At 44.9% G+C, this 27,432-nt stretch overlaps 1 long non-coding RNA gene across 1 annotated transcript; it reads right to left on the bottom strand.

Moving 5' to 3' along the window:
- Positions 1-16,401: 16,401 nt before the first annotated feature.
- On the bottom strand, positions 16,402-26,768 carry LOC128112828 (uncharacterized). The gene is made up of 3 exons (XR_008219187.1): positions 26,586-26,768; positions 24,817-26,334; positions 16,402-18,552 (listed from the first exon to the last, which is right to left on the bottom strand). It is a non-coding gene; the product is annotated as an uncharacterized LOC128112828 (long non-coding RNA).
- Between the last annotated feature and the right edge of the window lie 664 nt (positions 26,769-27,432).

Here is a 27,432-nt window from a genome sequence, read left to right as displayed (position 1 = left end):
TGAGCACAAACTGAATGTCTACGCTCCCCCACAACTCATACACTGAAGTCTTAATCCATGGTGTAACTCTTAAAGACCTGTGAGATGATAAAAATTACTTGAAATCACAAGTATGCTTTTAGTCTGCTGCAGCGGCACAAGCCTAATCTCATCCCTGTATTTGGAGACAGCAAGTTTGAGACTAGACTGGACTATATCATGAGACCCTGAAAGGAGAGAGGCGCAGTCTTGTTCTCTCTCTGCCCCATGGGGACCCAGCCAGAAGAGTGTATGCAGGCTGGGAAGTCAGCTCTCAGCAGCAATCCCATCATGCTCTCAGCCTCCAGTTGGACTTTCCAACTTCAGTAGGTGGTGTTTTCTCTCGGCAGCCTGTGCTGACAAATCCAGCAGATTGTACATCTTAATCATCATGGGGGCATTGCAATCTTACTGACAAGAGTCTCTTGCTGTCCGAGTCCCAGCCCCAGTGAATCAAGCAAGTTAATGCTGGAGTGAGCCGCAAAATGGAGTGGAGTAACCTCCCTTCTACTGCCATAACCGCTGGTGAGTAGGGTAACCACTGCATGTTTTTATCACACCTGTTTGAAGGATCGAGAAGTCAGCTTGCCAAAAGTCAAACTTACACTACCAAACCCCATGATCTTTCTACGAGCGTCGCTTTTCAGGTTCAAAATTCTGTGCTGTCTCACTCCATTGGTATAACTTCCATCTCCCTAAAAAGAGCTCTGATCTCCAGAAAGCTTTGTGCAAAGAAAGGGAACCATGGGAGCTGGATGACATTTAATCGACCCAGAAGCTTCTAAAAATTCCAAAGTCAGCGTTATGTGGAGTTATCTGCCACTTACGGGAACCAACCTATAGCAAGTGGTTCACCAAGTCTAAGAGTCAGTGACCCATAACAGCCGGGAGAGACACAAGCCCTTGCAGTGGTTTTGGAAGAAAATCTATCAAGATCCTGGCAGGAAGATCCTTCTCAGGCTGGTTGTTGGATGGGAATTTCTAGGAGAACACGAACAGCGTTTTAAGAAGGCTGCTGAGGATGTAAGAGTACCTCACAGGAACACTAAAGGGGTAGTGCCATGGTTACCCTCGGTCTGAAGTGGAAAAGGAAGGAGACGTTAGGGGTCTGGAGAGCATCGGCTGGGAAGGACCCTGGAGGAAGCCATGAACGCTGCAAGAGAGCCACAGGCCCATGGGTGTGGCTCTCATTTCTATAGAGCCTAATCCAGGATTCAAAGCTACACTTAACCCAAACACAGCCAAGGGCAAGGCAACTCCCTCCAGTCAGCCTACTGTATATGCACACCCCGCGGAGAAGGGTGGAGTGGATCTCGATGAACAAGCTGAAGGTATTACCCTGTTGAGTTTGGAATGTGAAATGACCCCCATAGGCTCATAAGCTTAACTGCTTGGTTCACACCAGGAGTGGGCCTTGAGGTGGGGCTTTGCTGAGGGAACGGGTCCCTGGACAGGCTTTGAGATTTCTTAGCTTGCCCGACTCCTGTCTTCTCTCTGCCTTCTGTCTGTGGGTGCAGTGTGTTTGCCCCCCGCCATTGTTTTGCTTCCCGTGACTCGATGGGCTCTGTCACGATCCGCCGTCACTGACTAGCTCACCACACTGCCCTTGGCCCATTGGCCATCAGAGTCGTTCTTGGTCTAATGAGGCAGTTCCACGGAGTTTATCTGACAATCAAAGGGGTTTATGTTGGGTTAACTCACAACAAGCAAAAGGGAGGTGGTTGTAGGGGTCCAGGAGGGGTGAGGTGCGGTCCAACTCGGTTCTCTGGAGAACTCTGCCTTGGTACGCAGTAGCAGCAACCAGCATCCAAGACCACGAGGTAGCCAAGAGAGAGAACACGTGGGCATTCCAGGTCTTAAGCCCCACCCTGCCACGCCCTTTCCGGGGGGGGGGTAGAGGAGGGGAGGGGGGAGGGCAGGTACCTAGCAGTTACCTGCTGCCTGCTAGGGGTGGTGCTTCAGGGGTAAAGCGTAGACAGCTACCCCCCCACACACTGGTCCAGCACTATTCTTCCTCAGATCAAGTGCCCCCTTCTGAGACTTCTGCCCACCCAGAGCTTCTACTCTACTGTCCGTTTTCCATATTTGCACACACAGGGCCCCACTTACTTCCTCATCACCCTGGTGGTTTCCCTGTGTCTCCTCTAGTTTCTCAGGTGGTAAACACACACACACACACACACACACACACACGCACGCACGCACGCACGCACGCACGCACGCACGCACGCACGCACACACACACTTCCTTAACTACCCTGTGTGTGTATTGACAGCAGTATAAGAGCAAGGTGGGATGCCACCACTTCAGTCTGGCTGCAGTGGGATGCCACCACTTCAGACCAGCTGCAGTGGATGCCACTCAAGGTGATTTAGCCAGGGTATGATGTGATTCCCACCTTAAGACACACTTGCTCGTATGTTCAGTGATCGGTCAGAAAGTGTGGCAGAGAACCAATTGTATCAGCCAGAAGGCTGTGGCGAGGGACTACATGAGGCCAGAATGTGGCATGGGCCATGGAAACAGGCAGACACATGGTCTGTTTCAGAGCCCATGTTCAGCAGATCTGCCGATGAGTTCCATGTGGCCTGAGAAGGGACGATGATCAACAAAACTTGTGGGTTTCCTGGAAGCGAACACTGTGATGCTGGGGTGAGCACACTGGCCTTGGGGTGGATTGTCTGAGTCCAAATACCAGCCCTCATTCTTAGCAGCCTTTCTGTCCTAGCAAAACTAACTTTGTGGTGTCTTGGCTTTCTTCTCTCCAACATGGGAGAGACATAGCTGTCTTCCCTCCCCGAATGTGGTGAGCTCTGCGCTTAAGCAGTATGACTGTGTGCTGGCACAGAGCACACCTGACTAAGTACTGGTTGTTATGTCTGAGACAGAGAGACTGGGAGGGAAGGCATTAGAATAGAAGGGGAGGGTGCAGATGAGAGGGGACCGATCAAGATTCCATTATTGAAATACTGAATTGTTTGTAGAAAATACAGATGAAAAGACCACAGTCTTGAGATAAGAGGAGAGGCCTCTCTGGAAAACTCACAATGTGAAATCACCAGCATGAGGCTGATTTAGAAACATGTAAATGGATATCCCCAGGGGGGTAGAGGCCAAGTCCAGAATTAACCCTTGAGTCCAGCTTGGGGTGGAGAGTTAGCCCCCAAAAATGAACCTGGGGGAAAGTGTCTGTGTGTGACAAGGTGGATTCTGAGAGGATGAGGCAGGAGAGGACAGGACAAGGAGGAAAAAGGAAGCTTCTCGATTTGGGGCACTGATGGAGGGTGTATGAGAAAGGGGTCCATTGGGCCTGGTGCCATGTCGAGATCATCAGGCCACCTTTGTGAGGAGGACAGGCCAGCACAGTTGGGTGAAGGGGACAGCTTCCCTGAACGGAGTGGGTTGAGAGTGAGGAGAATGTTTACAGAGAACCCCTTGCAAACAGCAGGAAGGGACTGGGCAGCCCTGTGGAGGGGAATGTTCCATTTCACAGTAAGCAGAGAGAACAGGAAGCAAATGGGAAGCTGGTCATCCCGGAGAGGTAAAAGACGCCTTGGGAGGTGAAGTAGTTCAGATGTGCTGAAGAGCACAGCAAACAGGAAGACACTGGCCTTTAAGGATAGGCTGCACAGTGCTCAGGAAAAGAACAATAACAAGACACTGTGGCATTGTCAGATGAACAATTTGTGTTCAATTTAACTTTCTCCCTCCCTCTCTCCTTCCCTTCCTCCCTCCTTCCCTCCCTCCCTCCCTCCCTCCCTCCCTCCCTCTTTCCGTTCCTTTGTTTCTTTCTCTCTTCTTATTTTTGAGAGGATCTCATGTAACCCACGCTGGCTCACTACGTAGCTGAGGAAGAGCCTGTGTTTCTGAACTTCCTGCCTCCACCTCCTGAAATCAGGGATTACAGGCGCCCACCACCACACCTGGTTTATGTGGTGCTAAGGATTGAACCTAGGGCCTCATGTATCCTAGGCAAGCCCTCTTCCAACTGAGCTACATTTCCAGCCCTTAAGTCTATGTCAGTAATGAACTTCGAAGTAAAGCAGTCCGCTGAGAATGAAGGCAGAGGAAGTGTGTGGAAGGTTCCAGGCAAGGGGAGGTATGCAATAACCACGATGGAAAATGGGAGTCTACGCAAGAAAAAATGGCGTGGCTGCTGATTGAGTCCCTGTCTGATATTTGAGATCCTACATTTCCAAAAGAGCTGCTGTTCTTGATGGGTCGGTTTTCTTTGTAGGACTCAGTTGTTAGGAATTTTATATTATAAATATAAGGATACTCCTGTGGACTTCAAACTCCGGGGTTACATTCTAACTCAGAAGCCACGAGTCTGTAGCAGGCGCACATGCGTTCAAGGAAGCAGCTTTGGAATTTTACAGAAGACACGGGCCAACTTTCATTGCTTTAGACTGCTCTAATAGACACTTCGGAAATGAAGCAGACAGTCAGGGACTAGAGATTTTTCATCCTATGTGACTTTCTGAGAAAGCCACTGCAATTGGGCCACCATTCTAAAAGGAGCCAAGGTGATGCTCCAATCAGTCAGATCTCCATGGGCCAACTTCCAAACTGAAAATCATGCTTAAGTGTGGTAAAGCCACTGCCTTGGCTTTAACAGTTTACCAGATTCCTAACTGGCCTCAGCTTAGTTCACAGGAATGTGTATGCACAAGTAGGAGCAAATCCTTTGAAAATGTGTGTGTACAAGTGGGAACACATACTTTGAAAAACATGTGAGTAGGAGGGTGGTGGCTGTTCTCATTGTGGAAAACAATGAAGTGTTTTCAACCTCAGTTCTTTTCAGACTTGTGCACATACTTCTGGGAGCAGGACAGTGATTCTAGTACTTTCTCTTCTCAGGTTACCTGTAGAGAAAGGCTTTCTGGCCCTGGGCTTTGTAACCCTACTCTGAGTGTGTTCTAATGTTCTTTGCCCATTATGGCAGGCAATTTCATGCTCCTGAGAGTGTGTAGACTCCAAAGGTGCCTTTATTTTATACAAAAGCCATCATAAAATGTAGCTTTGAAATGGGATCCATGTAGCTCTAAAATGGGCTAGAATAGTGATTTCTATCCATAGGGAACTCCAGCATCCTGTTTCATGAAAAGAGATCTCCCAGAGGAGGCTCTGTGAGTAAAACTTTGGATATTTGTGGAGATTAATTTTCTTTAGGGGTGTTTTGACAACCGTCCCCCAATAGAAAAGGAGGGTGGCTTATTACTCTGTCTCATTCATGATGAGACATCTGCTAAGGCCTGTGGTAGGGTATAAGGTTGTTCACACACAGGGTACAAAGAAACACCCTGGGAGGGCTCTGTACTAGGGCCCTGGGCACATGGGGACTCAGAATCTGTCACTCAGAATCATCTGACTCGTGGAGGGACAGCTGAGAGCCTATCTTGATGCTATGAAATCAAATGGGCATTATGGATCGGGATAGAGTTGGAGATGTCATAGGCATCCATCAGTGTTCCTCAGCTCTGTGACTTGTCCCTAGTCTGTTGTTCCCTCACCACTCCCTCACTTGGTCCTACCTGCCAGGAACTCTTGTTTCACAAAGACAAAAACTGAGTGCAAGCTCGTTCTGTTTCCTCGTTTCTCACTCACAAGTGTTCGTCACGAGTCCTCTTCCACTGTCTGTCCGGGGTGCTTCTCTTTTAGCTGTCAGGTGGACCTTCTCCCTGCACACTCTCACATCCCCTCATTCACCAAGCTCCACCTTTTGTCCTTTGGTCCTTCTATCACTTTCCAGCATCCTCGTTTCCCCTGCACCAGATCACCTTTCTATTTTGGATGAGGCTCCTAGTTTCTGAAGCCTGAAATACAGTAGCATCCTAGCTTCTCTTGTCTCTCTCTTACTCCAAACTCCACTGCAAAAAAACAAACAAAAACAAAAATGACTCACTCATTTTGTCTCTATTTCCTTCCAGAATCTTCCTTAGTTTGGATCCTCACGCTCTCTAATTGGGAGCCTTAGGACCCCTCAACTGTTTTTCTTGTTTAGACTGCTTTAGTCCTTAACTTTGTGCTCCAGGAGATGGAAATGCTGGAGGTCAATCTCCCACCTCACTCACATTCTCTCTCTCTCTATCTCTCTCTCTCTCTCTCTCTCTCTCTCTCTCTCTCTCTCTCTCTCTCTCTCTCTCTCTCACACACACACACACACACACACACACATGCACTCTCCAGAATTGCCAGTGAACTTGGGAGCAAGGATGTTGGGAGAGGTGGGATACACCTCACTTTGTACTCAGCAAACTCTTCCAGTTATTTTGGAGTTCGGAGGTTTTTGAATCTTATGCTGAAAGACAAGCCAGGTCCTTTGAACTGTGGGATGTGAAACAGACGCTGGAGGCACAAGCTTGCCTCCTGCTCAGTTCTAGTTCACGTTATGTTCCCCAACCAAGGGTTTTGTTCTTAAGGCGTCGCTTCTCTGGGTTTCCACCCATGCTTTCTTGAATGAATATCAGAACCTACCTGGTTCCTGGCTCTCCCAGGGGCAGAATTGAAATCAGTTTTTCTTTGTTTTTTGTTTTCTTCCAGTGAGTTTTAGATGTGTATCCACATTGGAAGCAATGGGCTACCACTTTGACTCCTCAGAACAATCCTCTTTGGTAGCTGGGAGTCGTGTAAAGCTTCTTGACAGCACAGGACGTGTGACACAATGCACTTGTGTTCCAACCTTCTGCAGCTCTGTCCCTTGTCACAGTTAGATCTGACTTTACTGGGGAGATGACATTTGAGAGGGGCTTGTGGGTTCAGGAGGAGTTCGTTAAGTGGAGGATGAGAGGAAAGGTATTTCAGGCTGAAGGAATGTTATAAACAAAGACACGGGAGATGGAATTACAAAGCATTGTGCCACTAACAAAAGCAGAGTGGAACAGGCTGAGCACAAGGAAGGAGACCGTGTAAAGGAGTAGTGTGTAATCAGCCTTGAAGAGCTAGGAGTCTGGGCTGTCATTGAAAGCCCACAAAAAGTGGTAGTCATGGTGTTAGGAGTGTTTACATGTCACTGTCTCAGGGATTGCCACTTTGTGATTTTATTTCCCAGAGAAAGAAAAATTGCCGTCTGACCTCTCACCTGGGAATCCAGAGGGAGACTCCATCCACATTACCGCCCCAGGAAACACTCAGGGCCCTCTTAGACTCTGCTGTGGATGACTGGTTGCTTTTGCTTGGCTTCTGAAGGTAATGGCATTGGTCATCCGGGTATTGTTTACATTGGTGGGAGAAAGGCCCTTCAATGAGACCAGCTGCTTCTGGAACTCTGTCTCCCCCTTACCCTCCCTCATCCACCTTGACACCTCTTACCAAGGGGATAATTTTGATCTTCAAGATTGTGGACTGTAACTTCCTAAAGGAGACAGGCTGTTAGCATCCCATTTGGTGTCCGGTTTTGAAGAGGCACCAAGATGTTTTCTATCCGATGGGGAGCCTTAACCTTCCTAAGAGGCTGCGAAGCTCAGTGCTCCTGCAGGTGATCTAGTGTGATTCCCACTCTTTAGCTCAGCCTCTGGCTGTTCTGATTTCCCAGGGATAACACAGAACTTTGAAAGAAGCCACTGCCGAGGCAGCCCAAGCTCACAGAGGAGCTTCAAATGCCTGCCTCTGGTTCAAGTGGATTTATTTGATCAGTTTAAAAGATTTGCTGCCCCGATTGGGCTGAGAAGTCTAAAACAAAGACTTAAGGAGGAGAAGCAAGGGATTTTAAGATTTTGTTTTGTTTTGGTAAATTAATGTCCATATTTCTTGTTTAATTTTCATCACTGGATGTTGCGAGATGAAAGAAACAAGTCATTTTGTGACTCCCAGGGCAAGACACCTCTGCCTTGACTGATAATAAAAAAGAGTCGGATGGTAGGAAGGCCTGGAAACAGGGCTCAATCACTCCCTGCAATTACTGTGTCTTATTGATAACTAGCAGCTCCATCCAACAAATACCATCTCTGGAACAAAGCCTGTCACAGATCAGACTGAATCCATTAAAAGCTTTGATTAACATGTCCCTGGGGTGTGCTGGGGAAACTTTCTACACCAAATGACAGCCTATCGCTGCCGCCTCTGACTGGCTCTGCTGAAACACGCTCATGTTTTAATCTAGTGCACAGTTTAAATTAAAAAACGGCAATGACTTTGTGTGACCTAAATATGAGCCTCTTCTATCCCGGGTGGGATTTATCAACTGCTAACAGATTAAGTGCTCAGAGAAGCGACAATTAACCTGCCTGTGTGGTGGCTAATATTAATTATATTAATATTAATTATATACATACATAATTATATATATATACACATACACGTGTGAGTGTGTATACACTGTTCATAATGTGTGTGTGTGTGTGTGAGTGTGTGTGTACACTGTTCATAATCTGTGTACAGTCTTTCATTCTGTCCTTCAATGATTCCCAGAGAAAGGGTCACACTTAATTTGCTTCATTTAGTGCACACAAAGCTTTGTGTTTCTTGCTGGTGGAAAACAAATTCATTTGTGTTTGAGGAGCACACTGTTTACCCTCTCTGGTACTTCTGCTGTTGATGTTGTCCGTTTCTCTCTGACGTGGATACTATTGTGAATGTAGCCTTTTAAGACCGAGATAAAGCTCACTTTTTCCACCGTGGAATTACTAGGGGCAGGGGCCTATCTATTGTCTACACAAATATGTCTTTTCTACCCTTTGGAAGCTATTCAGTCTTGATTGACTCTCCATGTGCATGCATGTGCATGCGTGTGTGTGTGTGTGTGTGTGTGTGTGTGTGTGTGTGTGTGTGTGTGTGTTTTTCTTCACTCTTACTATATACTATCCTAAAACACAAGTTTCAAATGATCATATGTGGGGACTACCATGACCTGCATCATATAGTCAAAAAGAAAAACAGTCTCTTGACCTACGGCACAGTTCCCACCATACCCCTCTTTCCATTTCTTTGTTTGTTTATTTATTTTTGACACTAGGCCTTGAATCCAGGGCCTGGCGCTTGCTAGCGTGTACCCCACTATTGCGTTACACCCCCAGCCTTCTTCACAGTATTTAAACTAGGAAACTGGTAGAAGACAAATTGGCCTTTTATTGGCAGGATTCTTACCGCAAGTTTACTCCTGACAGCTACTCATTGTGGTGGAAGGGGCAAGGAAATTGAGCTCCTAGAACAAAGAGCAGCGAACTGGAGCACAGCTGTCCTAGGGACCCACAGTGTCCGCCTCCGTGCCAGAGAGAGGCTTTCTCTACCAGTGCCCAGGGGATGAGCCATGATTCTCTAGGCTCACTGTTCATCCCTGACTGGGGACTCATGGCACCTCCATCGTTTACCACAAAGTGTCTTGTGTGGTTACAGAGGGCAAGGCAGGGAACCTTAAGGCAAGAGATCATTATGATCGGTCTTTTTTTTTTTTTTTTTTTTTTTTTGGTTTTTCGAGACAGGGTTTCTCTGCGTAGCTTTGCGCCTTTCCTGGATCTCGCGCTGTAGACCAGGCTGGCCTCGAACTCACAGAGATCCGCCTGCCTCTGCCTCCCGAGTGCTGGGATTAAAGGCGTGGGCCACCACCGTCCGGCTAGATCGGTCTTTAAAACTGAATTTTGTAGTTAATTTGACGTCCACAGAAATGGAATGCCTGCACTGTGAAGCAATGGCTTCCAGTGGTCCACATAGGCAGGGGGGGTGAGTACCAGGTAAAAGATGGTAGGACAGGGTTTGTGAAGCTACCCAGTCTGACCAGATCAGTTAGAGTTTGCTAGAGAATCAGAACCTATAGGATACACACACACACACACACATACACACACACACACACACACACACACACACACACACACACACACACACACGCTAAGTCAACTAATGCTAAAATAGTAACAACAGCTGCATCACACCGGACAGGCCAAGAACCCAGTAGTTGCTCAGTCTTTGAGGCTGGGTGGCTCAGCACACTTCCTACTGCATAGTGGCGATCTGTCACAGAAGAAAGCAACAACTCAACCCTTGTTTAGTCCATGAGGCTGGGTACTTCAGCAACCACAATCTGGTGCCGAAGACGTGGAGGGCTCCTGGGGAGCTGCTGGTCCTTGGTTAGTGATGGAAGACTGGGAAGGCCTGGTTCTGATGTCCATGAACCAATAATCAACAACAGCTGTAGACGAATGTCTAAACAGTCGTATTAAATAAGAAACACAGAGCCAAATACAGGGGTGCAAGCCGTAGAGATCAGAGCAATAGCTGCCAACTAACCTCAGCTCATCATGTCATTGTAGCTTCCCAAGAGAACCTCTTCCTGTCTAACCTGTGCCTTTATTGCCTTCCTGTTCTGCCTTCTCACTGGCTCTAAGCCCAGCCACATGACTTCCTCGTCACTGCCTGTCTATACAGACCTCCAGGTCTCTATGGTAGGTACTGGGATTAAAGGCGTGTGTCACCATGCTTGGCTGTGTCCTTGACCACACAGAGACTCTGCCTGCCATGTGATCAGATTAAGGGCGTTATGTGCTACCACCACCTGACTTCTGTTTACGGCTGACTATGACCTCTGATCTCCAGGCAAACTTTATTTATTAACATACAAATAAAATATCACATGTCAGCACAAATAAAATATCACCACACACAGCAAGAGGGTGAGTCAACTCAGCAGCCAGAGCGGAAGCCAAGGGAGCAAAAGACACTCTCCTGCCATGTACATTTTCATCGGAGTTGCCATGCTGTGGGATGTTCTGTATGGCAAATGTGTTGCTAATTAGTCAATAAATAAAACACTGATTGGCCATTGGCTAGGCAGGAAGTGTAGGCGGGGCAAAGAGGAGAATAAAGCTGGGAAGTAGAAGGCTGAGTCAGAGAGACACTGCCAGCTGCCACGATGAGAAACAGCATGTGAAGATGCCGGTAAGCCACGAGCCATGTGGCAAGGTATAGATTAATAGAAATGGATTAATTTAAGCTGTAAGAACAGTTAGCAAGAAGCCTGCCATGGCCATACAGTTTGAAACCAATATAAGTCTCTGTGTTTACTTGGTTGGGTCCGAGAGGCTGTGAGACTGGCAGGTGAAAGAGATTTGTCCTGACTGTGGGCCAGGCAGGAAAACTCAAGCTACAAATGGCGTCCAACGTGGTGGCAAGAGTTTCCACCTAAAACCTGAAAAAATCTTCTAAAACGGAGCTAAAAACAGTTCCTAATTGTCTCTCTCAAATGAGCGGCAGCTGCCAGTTTGAGCTACTGGTGGGTTCCTGGCGTGCGCACTCGACCTGCAGTATGGCGGAAACGAGTCCTCTGCAAGTGGCACATTAAGCTGCATGGTGGATTTAGCCTTTTCTAGTACAAAACAAAAAAAGAGGTTTCTGGGCTACATGCTGCTTGGATAAAAGCATAGACCCACGATAGCTCCCAGAGCTGGCGGAAAACTACAGTACCGCCGCCATGTTGGGAAGCTGAGGTGGGTGGAGCCAGAAGCCACAGCTGCTGCAGCTTAAAGCAATAGAGTCACAATAAGACAGTTTCAGATGTAATAGTTTAAAATGTGTGTAAAATATTCGTAGGCTTGAAAGAGACAAAAAAGGTGATATATACAGTTATAGAAACAAATACATAGTTTTAAAAAATAAAGTCTTTAAAGAGACAGTAAAATTAATATAAAAAATAAGCCACGTGAAGATGAATATTACACAGAGAATCTGGATTGTGTTGTCTTTGGGATTCTTAACTACAGAGAGATATTTGATTGTAAAGGAAGCTGAGTTAAACCAATATGCATATTTTAAAGATACTTTGACTTCAAAATTTGGATGTAAGGATGTGTTGCTTTGGAAAGGAGTCTCTGCTTTTATTCCCACAGAAAGCCAGAGGCTATGGATTTGTTCAAGATTAAGATACATCAGGTTTGACCAGCCAAGACCCCCTGAAAGGTCTCCGATGACACCATGGCCCAGATGACACCATGGCCCAGATGATCCAACATCCAGAATGATTTGAAGGCAACTGGCTCAGATGATACACCCTCATGGACTATTCTATAATTCTAAAATTTTCTTTGTATCCCCATAAGATACAGCGCCCCCCTCAAGCAGGAAGTAGTAAGAGAAGCTACGCCCAAATTCCCAAATTATATGTAATTTTACTTTGTTAAAGTTAAAACCTTCCTTTTTGAAAAAAAAAAGGGGGAAGTGCTGTGGGATGTTCTGTATGGCAAATGTGTTGCTAATTAGTCAATAAATAAAACACTGATTGGCCATTGGCTAGGCAGGAAGTGTAGGCGGGGCAAGGAGGAGAATAAAGCTGGGAAGTGGAAGGCTGAGTCAGAGAGACACTGCCAGCTGCCACGATGAGAAACAGCATGTGAAGATGCCGGTAAGCCACGAGCCATGTGGCAAGGTATAGATTAATAGAAATGGATTAATTTAAGCTGTAAGAACAGTTAGCAAGAAGCCTGCCATGGCCATACAGTTTGAAACCAATATAAGTCTCTGTGTTTACTTGGTTGGGTCCGAGAGGCTGTGAGACTGGCAGGTGAAAGAGATTTGTCCTGACTGTGGGCCAGGCAGGAAAACTCAAGCTACATTGCCACCAGAAGGTAGCATCCGTACTTGAGGTGGGTCTTCACATCAGTTATGTCAATCAGAAGAAGCATTTCGTTGAGGCTCCCTTCTCGGATGACTGTAATCTGTGGCACGGTGACAATAAAATCAACCATCACATTTTTTTCCCCTTGAAAACTATATTGTGTTGTTTTTCTTTTGTTCCCACAACACTTGAAATCTCACCAGATTATAAATTTCACAGAGGCATGAATTTTGGAATCTTCCTCATAGTTTTCCTGGACTGTAAGGAAGTCTAACTGGATAGATAAAGCACCCGCATACATGTATTTATTGAGTGAATTTATTGACTAATCTATAGGTATTTACTTGGCTCTGGAGTAGCTCATAACATATCATCACAAAAATGAGATGACAAGCAAAAAAATTTAAAAAAAATTAAAAAGTCATCTAATTAAAAAAGTTACAACTATATATATGTATATACATACATACACATAAAAGAAGAAAGGAACACCAATAAAATATCACGGAAGTAAATTTTTTATGGCATCAGGGATAATTGATAATTATTTACCAAGGATTATTTCCTGGGGGCCTTCACCAATCTTCTGCAGGGGGGCAGCAGGTATCTCCACATCATACATGGCGGTACAACTCCCTGTGGTGGTTAAATCTTTTTTGTCAGGTTGACCGGGTTTGCAGTCACCCAGGAACACACTGTTGTAGACATGTCTCTGAGGGCATTTTCCGAGAGACCGACAGATCCTGACAAGGGGTGGCATCACCCTATAGGTTGGGATCTGGGATTAAATAAGAAGGAAGGAAGCAAAGGGCCGGCTGTGCCCTGGTATTCATCTTTCTCTGTGTCCTCATTGTAGACTCAGTGTGACCAGCTGCCTCACACTCCCAAAGCTGTGTCTTCTGACCATAACGGACTGTATCTCCTTTCAGACTGTGAGCCAAAATGTAGTTTTAAAGAAAACCCCATTGCTTCTTAAATAATTTATCGTATGTATTTGTGTGAGCACATGAGTGTGTGCATACATGTGTCATAGTGATCCATTGCAGGTCAGAGAACAACTTCTACCATGTAAGTCCCAGCGTTTGAACTCAGATGTTCAGGCATGGCAACAAGCATCTTATCTGCTCAGTCATATCAACCAAAAGGTATTTTGTGATAGTGATGCGAAATGTAACTAATATGTTGCCTTTCCTAAAAGTAAACTGACGTGTCCAGGAGCATACTAGGGAGAAGAGATTGAGTGGAAAATCCAAGGCACATTTGTGTAGGCACAGTAATGTTCTCCATCACTACAAGGAATTTGATATTTATTTAATAACTCTTTTCTGTAAACTTGCATTAAATTCTGATGTTTAAAAAAGTGCTCCATAATATCATTGCTTTAAATATTAGTGGGTGATGCCTTAGCATTTGTGTTATATTAACACATTTGAAGCCAATAAAAGGGCAGGATCTGAGTATAATGAATTTCCCATTGGAACAAGGAAAGCTGTTAGGGCATGGGATAAATGCATACCTCTGTCAGGAAGTATTTGTCTCCTTCTGTGTAGGTCACCAAGGAGTGTGCTGTGCAAAAATATTGTGTTCTTGGTTCTTTGGACAGAGCCTCGTCTCTGGTGGAAGGTCCAACATTGTTGTCAACTTGGAGTTGAGAAAGGAATGAGCCAGGGGTCTTTCAATTACTCCTTCTAGGTACAAGGGCAATCCAGTTGAGAAATTCAGAATTGTAAGTCTATATAATTGTAATTATATAGAATTATAATTCCATAAATATTATTCATTCTCACCAGGCTGTCTTTCTTGTGGAGTGAAAGATATTTTAATGCCTTGACTTAAAATCTTTTTTGATACTAACAAGCACTTTGGTCATAAAAATTCTGTCTTTACCCACACAGTGTATCTAGTTATCTTGCATATAGCTAACAAAATTGGTAGTTCCTCTGTAGTTGGAACTTTTCCTGTGTCCCACCCAGTCCTTCAGCCACTCAGACCCAAGAAAACACACAGAGGCTTATATTACTTACAAACTGTATGCCCTAATGGCTCAGACTTCTTGCTAACTGGCTCTTAACAACTTAACTCAGCCCATTTCTATTAATCTATGCATTGCCAAGTGTCTGTGGCTTACCAGTATTTTCACATCTTGTTTCTCCTGGCAGCAGCTCACAGCTTCTGCTCCACTGTCCTTTCCTCTCCTCTCTCTCCAGTTCAAATGTACTGCCTAACCTTATTCTACCTCACCATTGGCCAAACAGCCTTATTTATCAACCAATTGGAGCAACACATATTCACAGAAAGACATCCCACAGCATTCCTCTGATAGGGAGACTATACCTCAGGAAATTCATGAACAAAACAATAACAACAAACAGTATTTTGTCAGTCTGCTGAATGGCTTTATTGATGAATGAATCTTTTTTGAGAGTTGTATATGGTAGGGTATGGTGTGGGTGGGGTATGGTGGCTGTGGCTCCATCTAATTTTTTAGACAGAGCTAGGCTGACTGGCCATCAAGTTCCCAGGATCTGCTTGCTGTTCTTCATCCAGTCCCAGTGCTGGGGTGACGGGAACTCATGGCCATGCCCAGCTTTTCTATAGGTACTTGGCATTTGAACTCTGGTCTTCTTCCTTTCATAGCACACATTCTTCATCTTCTAAGCTTGGAGAATGACTCTTTAAAACAACTATGCCATTATAGAAAACATTATTCTGACACTACCAAAGTGATGCTGCAGAATTTCTTCAGGAATCTTGTGGTGGGTATAGGAGTTGCTACTACCATCTGATTGTGTGGTGTTGGGATATACTGGGCTTGCTTCTCAATGAATTAAAGAAATGTAGAGGTAGGAGCAGGAATGTAAATCACTAGGAGGAAATAGCACCAAGAAAGGATTCTGTCTAAAGTGGAGTTTGATGGCGAGTAGGCCAGAATGACTAGATTCCCAAAAGTAACTGTGGAACAGGAAGAATTTGATTGGTAGAGAAAATGGTTGTACATCAAGGGTGGATGCTTTCTACAAACTGAAGAATCTCAGGATTCTTGCTGAAATTTGATTCTCTTAGACTATGGCTAGAGGCTCTAATTCAGGCCAAGTTGAGTAGAGTGAAGTTAAGTCATAGAGACATTCTTGGTTTGCACTCAATAACCATGTTATGATACCATCATAATGATTTGAAATGGACACCACTGTGATTCCCGTTTCCTAGGTAAGGCTACTGAGATCTTCCCAGAATCAAAGCCTTTGAAATGACAGAGCTGCGATATGAAAACTGAACACTGAGTCCCAGTCTGTACACTGAGACAATTTTGTGTATTTTGTTTACCTAAGAAAGTGTGACTCAGATATTCTGTAGAGCATATAAGCTCTTAGCTTCTCAGCTATAACATCTATAGACATTGACTGTGTGGTACATATTAGATGCTAAACACTGTTGCATATTCTTTTTTTTCTTTTTCCGAGACAGGGTTTCTCTGTGTAGCTTTGGTGCCTGTCCTGGATCTCGCTCTGTAGACCAGGCTGGCCTTGAACTCACAGAGAGCTGCCTGGCTATGCCTCCTGAGTGCTGGGATTAAAGGCATGCACCACTACCGCCCAGCTGTTGCACATTCTTAACTACTCCTGAAGGAGAATTACTTATTTATTATTCCCATTTCGTACAGGGGGACATCATATATATGTATACACACACATACACACATACACACACACACACACACACACACACACACACACACACACACACACACATATATGTGCATACATGCATAAATTTCTGATTAACTATTTTCTTCCCTCCCTCCCTCCCTTCCAAGAAAAGCTACTATCCATCTGGAGGAAGACCTGCTGGGGCTAGGGTCATTTTTTTTATCTTCAAATTTGCTGTGTAGGTAAAAGATGTGATGAGTCCACAAACGACTGTTTGCAGATCTCAGAGGCACACAGTGTTGACAAAAGAAGCTGAGTCAAACAGAAACAGCAACAGAGGTGAAGAAAACATATGTTTATATATGTATTTAGGTATGTATATGTCTATATCTATCTATCTATTTATCTATCTTATCCATTTATCTATCTATCTATCTATATCCTGGTTCTATATGATTCTTAAGATTATCATGGGTAATTATCCTACAATAGATTTCTGCTTACTTTTGAAACTTCAGTGTAAGTCTGCAGTTGGTACACACACACACACACACACACACACACACACACACACACAAGCACATATCTGTACACATGTGCAAAATCGCTATGAGATCACAAAACACCACCCCTTGCAGTGAACTCAATCTTTGTCTTTCGCTTGCTGCTCAGTTGGAACACGGAGCTGATGTCTCTGGATGAGCCTTGGAGACAGTCTAAGCAGCAGCGAGCGTCCTCTGTGGGAAGCTCCTGCTCTGCTCAGTTGTCAGTAAAGTGGTCTGGAGAGTACCATGACATACTCAGCATCATTGACACAGGAGCCATGTTCGTGCTGGAGACTGAGGTCCCTGAGGTGGCTGCAAAGCAGCTCCCCAAATGTTCTCTGAGTAGAAGATGGGCATGGCTAACAAGTCAACCCCAGCACAGTCTTCCTGCAGGTGTGAGTTTCCTTCCTAGCATGGCCGCCTGGCTCTCAGCCTCCTTTGTTTCTATCCCAATGCCAGCTTCTAGTTCGCCATCCTTTTCTTTCTTTCAGCTACAAACCATCTGGAGGAAAACCTGCTGGGGCTCAGGTCATTTTTTGTACCCTTTAAAATTGTTGCGTAAGTAAAAGATTTCATCAAGCCTGTAAATGACCCTACTCAGATCTCAGAGGCACATGGCGGCATCCACAAAGGGCTCCTTGGTGAAGAAGCTGTGTCAAACACAGGTAGCAACAGAGGCGAAGAGGAGCATGTTCCAGCTACAAACCGGGCTGAGGAATACAGATCTGCCCAATTATAATTCAAACAAAAACAAGTGAGAAACTGTTGTAGTTGAGGCACTCTTGGCTGAGCATCTGGGCTTTGCATGCATGCATGCATAATTAAGCTTCAGGCAGCTGCAGGCAGCTGCAGGCTTCTGCAGTGCAACAGGGCGGGCGGGATATCATGCTACACAGTGGTTGCATATCAAGGAGCTCTTTTTAAATTCACATGAATGCTATGATTAAAAAGACACCAGCAAAAGTTAAACAGCATTCAAGACATCAGTAAATTGTGATCCAGGTCACGAGGAAAACAATGGAAAGCGACCTGGTTTCCTCTCATTGTTCTGCTTCCTCCACACAGATGGGAGTAGCACCGCGGACTTTGTCTTAAAATACACACACTCGGTAGATCAAAGGGATCAATGCACAGTTAAGCAACTTCCAGGGCACCACAGGAAGGGAAAAAATTGTCTGCTTTGTTTTGAAAGACAACAGAGAAAAAAAATTCACACACATGCATTGGTGTAGTCTGATATGCAGATAGTTAGCTTTCAGAAGAATTAAATATTCATGGGATATACAAATCTCCCCCATTATATTTTTTGATATATATGAAGCCTTGCACTTAATGCCCCTTGTGTTTACATAATAGACGGGCGTTCTTGCCGCAGATTCTATCCCATAATGTCACCCGTCCACAGCAGAGCTGCCTTTGAGGGAGCAAGCAGGCAGGACCAGGGAGATCACCAAGGTGCTGGGGACACAGTCCACAGTGCTTGTTTCTCATCCCCAGTGCGGTACTGCTATATTGGTTATTTCATTGCTCACCCTTGTGTGACAGGGAATGAAAGGGCTTTCTTGGGGGCCTTTAATCTGATTAAGCACACAAGGGTGATCACTGGTAAGGGTGCGGTACCCAGGACAGGGTGGGCATTGCTGCAAGCAGTGGATTTGCCGTCTCTGAAACTCCCTACCCGCCTCCTTCTGGCTTTCTTCCCCAGCTCATGTGCCAACTCACACAGAAAACAGGATTCCAAGAGGGGTTTTGTTGAAGGGGCAAGATGAAAAGGATGGTCTTGCTCCTTATAGGAGGCTGAAATAAAGAATTTAGTAGTCAGAGATCAGCGGGATGAATGGAAACAAAACCTGCTTAAAAGAAGGCGTTAAGGAGGTGGGGTGAGCAACAACAAGAAAACAGTCCTCCAGATTTCAAGTTGATTCTGAGTTTAGTTCATTTTAATCCAGTTAGGACGCAAACTCTACTGATTCTATTCACTGGACTCATCTGCTCTACACTGTGGCAGAATTATCTTCGCCTCTTCCCTCCCAAGTTTAGGGACACATTCCCCCATAGTAGATGGGTAATTGATAGAGGCAGGGCTGCCCTGGCTTTCCCTAGGCATGTGGGTGATTGTGTTTGCACATGAGGTGGCTGCTGGAGAGCGTTCCGTGTGTTGTCCTAGACCCCAACTTCTTACATTTCTGCCATTGCCCCCGTCCTCAGATGACTTCCAGCTTACCCCCGACTTAAGATGTGAAGCTTTTGTTCTCTAGGGGAACATGGAAGTGTAGCTATAGCTTTAAGCTAATGTGTTTAGTTCCTTTGGATATGGACTGAGAAGTGGGGGTGGTTCTTTCTTGCTTTGTATTTGTGGAGTGGAGGTGGTGGGAGTGTGTGTGTGTGTGTGTGTGTGTGTGTGTGTGTGTGTGTGTGTGTGTGTGTCTATGTTTTGGTCTGGCTATATAGTGCAGGTTTACCATTACTTATCATCCTTCTGCCCAACCTCTTGAATGCTGGGACTATAGATGTGAACCGCCAAAGGCAGTCCAAACAGGTCTATTTGAGGTGGCAGCCTCCATCCAGGTTCCCTCAATAACTTCTCTTTGACAGCCCTATCAACAGTGTGCAAGTATTTCCTTCCTTCTAGATTGTCACCTACACTATCTTTTGACTTTTTGGTAATTCCTTTCTAAACTAAGATGGAGTCTTCCTTCTGGCTCTGACTTGCAGTTCCCTAATCAATGCATACGTTGAGTATGTTTTCAGGCATCCACTGGTCATTCACATGTGTTCTCTTGAAAACTAAGTTCTTTGCCCATCTTTTACTACAGTTGTTTTTCTGCTGTTGAGTCATAGGTGTTCCTTGTATATTAGGTATCAGTTCTTTTTGGATTTATAGTTTGTAAATACTTTCTTCTGTTTCCATAGGTGGCCTTGGGGCTTTGTTGACTGTTTTCTTTCACTGTAGAGGAACTTTCCTTCCTTCCTTCCTTCCTTCCTTCCTTCCTTCCTTCCTTCCTTCCTTCCTTCCTTCCTTCTCTTCCTTCTCTCCCTCCTTCTCTCCCTCCCTCCCTCCTCCTCCTCCTCCTCCTCCTCCTCCTCCTCCTCCTCCTCCTCCTCCTCTACTTCTTCTTCTAACACAGACCTAGTTTATTTTGGCTTTGGTTGTATAGTCTTTTGTGGTTAATTAAACAAATCATCACTGACACCAACTTTCTCTTAGGAGCTTCATGATTTTCCATCTTTAGGCTTAGGTCTGTGGTCTGTTCTGTAAGTAGATGTCCAGTGTCCCCAACATCTTTCACTAAAGAGCACATTCATCCTCTCTCCACTGTGTTCGTGGTACCTTTGCTTGGATGACTGTAGGTGTGGGCTGCTTCCTGAATCTTCCTCCCTCCCAGAGCTCTCTGACATTGGTTTCTACAACCATTCTGCTTTGCCTGAAATCTGAAACTGTGATGCCTCACGTTTTATTTTCCTTGTCCAAGATATATTTGAATAATCAGCGTCTTTCATGGTTCCACACAGATTTTTAAATTATTTGTTCTACTTCTGTGAAATCTGCCATTGACGGTTTTGACAAGAACTGAATTAAATCTTAGCTAAGTTTAACAATATTAACTCCATCATTCCATGAACATGAGATATGTTTCCACTTATATCTTAATTTCTTTCATCAACTTAACATGTGGGTCTTTTATCATTTGGTGAAATTATACATTTGGATTTTTATGTTATTGCCTTATATTTTATTTCAATTTGTTTTTGTTTTGAGAGAAGATCTTTCTATACAGCCCAGGCTGGCCTCAAACTTACGATTCTCTCTTCTGTCTCCAGAGTGCTGGATTCACAGTGCTAATTGAAATGGGGTTGTTTTCTGCTCCCCTCTTTCTCATAGCTGATTATTAGTGCACATAAGTGTGGCCAATTGTTCTGTGTTGATGGCAGTTTTCCTAAATTTGTGTATTGGACTTCTGGAGGGGCATGGAGCCTTTTAGGGCTTTCTACATACAGGATTGTGTCCTCTGTAGACAAAGATAGTTTTATTTTTTTCCTTTCCAATTTGGATGTTTCGATTTCTTTTTCTTGGCTAATTGAAAATCTTCATGGTTTCTTGAGAATACTGCATGCCGCCATTAATTCATCAAACTCAGCCATTTGGGAAAGGAGCTGTTTACTTATACTTCTGCAAGAGGAAATAGGACTGGATCCATCTCTGTATCTGACTGTTGCTGTCAAAGCCTTTGCACTTCTGCAGCGCAGAAGAAACCTTGCTTGGACAATAATCACACTATCTACCTTACAGGCATGGAAATAACACTGTTAATTTTAGTAGCGCTTTGGCAAAAACAAAAGCCAAGTGCCTCTCCCTTTGCCTCTACGGAGCCCCCTTCCTAGCCCTCACCTACTCCTTTCACAGCTCAGCTGTGATTTTTGGATCTTTCTTACCAGGATGTTTCAAAAGAGATAAGTGCTAGGAATCGACGCACATGATCTTAATTACCAAATACAATTTGTTTTATTGTAAGCCATTCATGTCTCAATGGCCAGGAGACAAATGCTACATCCTAGCACTAAAGATAAACCTACCTTACCGTGAGGCTGAAACAGTTGTTTAGTAATTCACATTCTGACTTTTCTGTTAAAGATACCCTGAACTCTAAGGGTACCCACCCAAAGGTGCTACTTCGTTAAAAGCACTGAGCATCTGCTGCATGTTTTCTTCCTTTTGTGTTGCCTTTCTGAGACTCCCAGGCACTCGGCTGACCATTTTTGTGATTATATTTTCAAAATGCGTGTTTCTTAAAATTGTGAGGTAAGATGCATTCCTTGTAGAATTACAACAATTAAAGATGTCTAAAACATATGGATGTAGTTTAGTGTCAGATACCCTGGGATATCCAGAGCACATATGGATGTCTGAGAATTTGATGAGTACTGAACAGGAGCCTAGAGAGCTACATTTGTATCCAATGACCTAGTCGCCCAAGATGGAAATCAGGGGGAGTAGGGGGTCCTCTTTTTATTTGGAGGATTGAGCAGGGGGTCTATATGTCCTGCACAACCCCAATTCTCTCAATTTTATATTTTAAATATCTATGGATTTGTGGCCTTTTAGCCACTGTGTGTTAAGTAGCTTCTAGACTGGTCATTTTTAAACCCATCCCACCAACTGAACAACCTAAGCCAACATTGGTCTGGTGCAATCAGTTCCCTATAAATCCCTAATAGGTAAGTTCCTCCCTCCTACAGGCAGAAGACAGACAAGCCTGTATGGGTGCCCCACTCTCTCTGCATTAGGCACTTCTCTTGTTGACAGTTTGGATCCTGCAAAGGAGGACCCGCAGAAGGCCTTTGTAGTCTCCAGGCTTAGATTTTGCAGTCCCTTCTTCCTACAGCATTCTAGGCTCACTCCAGATCACCCAGTAGTAACACGTGGTTTAGGGACTGTAGCGTACTTAATGTCCTATTTCACACTTTCCCAGAGGGGTGTGCCTACCACTCTTTCTCCCCACCCCAATGTACTCAACCTATGACTCACTGATGGTCTGCATAGATGAGGATCAGTGCAGAGACTTTGATCAACCCTTTGGATGTTTCTGTAAAGAAGAAGTATAGCGCATGCCCAATTGTTGTTTCTTACACGAGGAAAGTGTTGAGTTAGAAAAAAACATAAGGAGCTTAGGACAAATTACCTTAAAATCTGGAACATTTGCACATTGAGGAACACACAGAAGACACAGAAAGGTTTCTTTAGCCTTCCATTACCCTTCTTGTTGGAAGTAGGTCATAAAATGAGGAAGGATTTTTATAACCTCCTGCTGAAGCCTCATGCAAGAGGTTCACTCCCTATACCAGGGAGAAATGGCCTTCCTTCTTTCTGAAGACCCAGGATCCCAGGGAAAAACAAGAACAGACAATATTTGCTACGTCCCCAGTTCATTACTGAGATCAAACTGTCTTTGCCCCACTGAACAATACCAGTCCTGGTCATGCTTCATGAAAACTGACAAAAGCATAATTTTAAAACCACAGTGTTAGGTCTTTATTTCCTTAGAAAGTTTCCAGTGTCTTGTAAAACTTACTGGATGAATTTGCATGTGATTGTCTTGTTATTCTATGCTTTATTATAGGGGCTGCCTAGCATGGGAGAACATAAAGACACCTTTTCTCTCTATGGCAGGGGTAAGATCTGAGGCTGGAGAAAGCAGGACCCCACAAGGCTGGAGCCTGTAGGGAACCCACTTTCCTGTCCTGCAGTCATGCTGTACTGTCAGCTGACATTACTTTCCCCCTCTGTGGGAAGAAAGATGACAGAATTGAAAGTGTGTCTTTGCTGTCAGCTCTCTCTACTTATACAAACCCGACTTTTGAGAATGTCATGGACACGTGGCATGTGCATGGGTTTGTGACTCCAATGATACAAGGTGTCACTGTGCTTATCCATGCTCAACTCTAAAGCACCGACCACTGGAAGCTATCGAACATCACCTTGTTCCCAATAGCTAACCCTTTTGCCTTGCCTGGCTTCTTGGAGAATGAACTCATACAATGTCTGTGCTGTATGGAAAATGTAGTGTCTGGGGCTGGCAATATGGCTCAGTGGGTAAGAAGGCTTGCTGCCAATCTAGATATAGAACATCTGTGTTCTATACCTAGATTCCTTGATAGAAGTAAAGTACCAACTGGGGTCTAGCTTCGGGAGTGTAATCCAAGGCAGAGGGAATCGGGCCGAAGAGGCTTGCCAGAGCCCCATGCTTGAGTGCGCTGGTGTTCCTTCATCAGAAACTGACCTGGCCAGAGTCCATCGACCTGGCCAGTATCCAATTCAAGCTTGCTTTAAATTCAGCTCAAAATTGTGGAACTAGTTTTTCTTCCTTCTTTCTTTCTTTTTTTTGGTTTTTCGAGACAGGGTTTCTCTGTGTAGCTTTGCACCTTTCCTGGAACTCACTCTGTAGCCCAGGCTGGCCTCGAACTCACAGAGATCCGCCTAGCTCTGCCTCCCGAGTGCTGGGATTAAAGGCGTGTGCCACCCGGCCGGAACTAGTTTTTCTCTTGCAAATCTCAGTATTAACATGAGCCCCAAATCACTTCTGCCTCCAGGTCCTAGCCGGTGTCTGCTCTAGTTCGTTTGCTCTTGCCTCACCTTCTGACATGGATGGCCTCAAGCGCTCTATCTTTGGGAAGCCTTCTGTCTCTTTGGTTAGGTATGGCACCTACCTGCCTTCTAGCTCGGCAGCGCTTTGTGCACACACTGGTGCCAGCATTCACCACAAGGTAGTGAGAGCCTGTGAAGTCTTCGATGACTAGAACAGGTGAAAGAACACACCCTGTAAGGCTCCAAAGAAGCTGCTTTCCAGTAGCAATTAAGGATTGTGAATTTGGGGAGGGGAGGTGGTTGTGGTGATAATGTGTTCCCCAATATATTGTGCATCCTAATGAACTTATCTGGGGTCAGAGAACCTCACAGCCACTAGATAGACATAGAGGCCAGATGATGGTGGCACTCACGCCTTTAATCCTAGCCTTCTGGAGGCAGAGATCCATCCGGATCTCTGTGAGTTCAAGGCCACATTGGAAACAGCCAGGCCTGGTGACACACGCCTTTAATCCCAGGAATTGATGGCAGGAAGCAGAAAGGTATATAAGGCGTGAAAACCAGGAACTAGAGCTGGTTAAGCTTTTAGGCTTTTGAGCAGCAGTTCAGCTGAGATCCATTCGGATGAGGACTCAAGAGGCTTCCAGTCTGAGGAAACAGGATCAGCTGAGGAATTGGCAAGGTGAGGTTGGCTGTGGCTTGTTCTACCTCTCTGATCTTCCAATATTCACCCCAATACCTGGCCCTGGGTTTGTTTTTATTAATAAGACCTTTTAAGATTCCTGCTACAGGTAGTCAGAGAAAGGCATTATTAGTCAGGGTTCTCTAGAGTCACGGAATTTATAGAATGAAACTCTCTCTCTCTCTCTCTCTCTCTCTCTCTCTCTCTCTCTCTCTCTCTCTGTCACACACACACACACACACACACACACACACACACACACACACACACACACGAATTTATTAGAATGACTTACAGGCTGCAGTCTGACAATGGCTAGCTGTGAATGGAAAGTCCAAGAGTCTAGAGTTGCACAGTCCCATGAGGCCGAGTGTCTCAGCTGGTCTTCTGTAGATGCTGGAGTCCCGAAGAAGGAGGTTCCAGGGCCAGTGAAGGAATGGGTGTGCTGACAAGGTGAGGGCAATCAGGTGAAGGGTGAGCACACCCCCTTCGGTCTTCCATTGTCCTTCCAGCAGGTGTGGCCCAGATTAAAGGTGTGCCTTCCTGCCTCAAGATCTGGACCACAAGTGTGGCCTCCATTTCTGGGTTGTGGTCCATTACAGACACAGTCAAGTTGACAACCAAGAATAGCCATCCATCCCAGGCAGGTTTGGTTTTTCCTAGGGATGTGGCAGGAGAATTCTGATATAAGGACTCTGTGAAGGACTAAAGGAGGCCATGAACAGTGTCTGGATTTGAAGTGGGTCTCAGATACACCTTAATTCACCCAATATGAATTCTTCTCTCAGCGCCTTCTTCTGATCTGACCACATGCTTTTTTCTTCTTTATTTATTATTATAAATCTTCTCTTATTTATCACTCTTTTTTTTTTCCAGCATTTGAGATTTTTGTGTTTCTTGTCAGGAGCATTGGGGGAGTTTTGATAAATAACCAGTGCTAATATATGGCTGAAACTGAGTGTATTGCTCTGCAGAGCACAGGAAAGCTAAGGCTGCTGATCATAACGTCGGGGTTCTAGCTTGGGTTTCCTGGGGTCTGATATGCTCACAGAAGTCTTTACCCTGGAAAAGGGAGGCAGCAGTCAGAGCCAGGAGACAACTGCAGGAGAGAACTTGGAAAGATGCATCCATGTGTCCTGTAAGCCATTACATTTGTAGCCGTGGCTATAGAAAACCCTAACCCTGATGACTACAAAAATATCTGTAGAAAATTCCCATTTTAGGCTTAATATTTGGGAGCCTCAGCTCCCAGCCTGCTGAGCTCCAGCCTTTGGCTTTTGAGATTTTAATTAAACTCTCCTGGTGTGCTCCTGTGAGAATGAAGTGAGCTGATATATGAAAGTGCTTAAGCCCAGCTAATAGGCCTCAGTAAATTATTAATATCAGCATGATTATTATTTTCATATTCTACTGCTGGTCACACTCCTCTAGCCAGGATCTGTTCCAGCTTGCACTCAGTACGCATTTGCTTCAAGCGTGGGCAGAGAAAAGAAAAGGAAAACCCAGTGGTTGACCTTGAAGCTCAGGAGCTTTGTGTAAGGAAGGCATTGGCATTGGTGAGTTGGACGTCTGTCTCTGAGATCAGGAAAACGACAGATGCAGCTGAAGAGCAAGTTACTTCTGCACAAGGGAAGACTCACAGTTAGCTGATAGTCAGGGAGCAGGCAGGTTTCACCCTTTTCCCTAGAGCTTCTGAGAAGTTGGGATTAGAAAACTGGGTTAGGTCCTCTTTAGCCATTTCATTAGCCAGGCAGAGTCCAGCCAAGAGTGCATTTAAAAACACACTGCAAGGTAGGGATGAGTCAGATGGAATCTGTTTAAAAAAAAAAAAAATCCCATTAAAAGAAAGAGCAAGCAAAGATATTTTTTTTTTCCCTTCAAAGGAATGCCTAATTTGGAGCTTTTCAGTATTCCTGTCTACTGAGGAGAATATTTGCATCACTACACAGAATGGTTTTATCCTTTATTTGCAAGCCCAGCTGACACTTCCCGATGCAAATCAATGAATTTGTACTTGCAAAAGGCGCCCACCTGCATGCGGAGGCAGAGGCTAAGAGCTCTAACCTGTGTTTCTACGTGGGTTACCTTCTGCCCTCGCCCTTTCTCGTCTCCCGGCAGTCTTTCTGTCCATCCAGAATTCCACTCACATCTCAAGTGAAATGATCTCTCTCTCCTTTGTTCACTCCCATCCTCCCGGCATTCACAGCTTCAGCCGCTCCCCACCACTAATTCGGTCCTTGTGCGGTGAATGCCTTCCCGAAGCTTAGCTTTGACATTATCTCCCCCACTTGTGAAAATGCCTCAGTGTGTCTTTCTTGTTCCATAAAAATCCCTGCTTCTAACACAGCCATGGCCCACTCCTCCCACACACCGAAGCTATTCCTCTTCATCGGCACTGAGCCTGATGCATAGAGCATATAGCATCGTTTAAAAGAAAAAGATTTATTTCATTTTTAATTATGTGTATGTGATTGTTGAGGGTGGTATGTGCATGTGAATACAGGTGCTCAAGAAGGTCAGAAGAGAGTCTCATGTCCTTTGGCACCCAACAAGGGTGCTGGGAATTGAACTCGGGTCCTCTGCCTCACTCAGACAGTTTCAGGTCCCCAGGCCACACAGGTCCCAACACTTTAACCAATGAGCCATTTCTCCAGCCCCAGCTTCCTTGTTTTGAAACGGCCATTCCAGTTCTTTTGTTTTTTAGAGTCTTGACTGCTACTGAATCATATTTCAAGTGATATTTCTTCCTTGTCTCTGGATACCTCTTTACATAAATATTACATGCCATCATGGGCTTCTTATTTTACACACACCTATGCACTTACAACATGTAAGCTGTTGAAGGTATGTACATACTCCATCTGTAGGTGTTTCCTTAACTGGACACATTGCCTTGAATATGCAATGATAA

The sequence above is a fragment of the Peromyscus californicus genome, unplaced genomic scaffold (assembly GCF_007827085.1).
Source record: "Peromyscus californicus insignis strain IS unplaced genomic scaffold, ASM782708v3 Scaffold_17__1_contigs__length_78620276, whole genome shotgun sequence".
In the NCBI taxonomy this organism is placed as follows: domain Eukaryota; kingdom Metazoa; phylum Chordata; class Mammalia; order Rodentia; family Cricetidae; genus Peromyscus; species Peromyscus californicus.
This window is presented reverse-complemented; position numbering and strand designations above follow the sequence as displayed.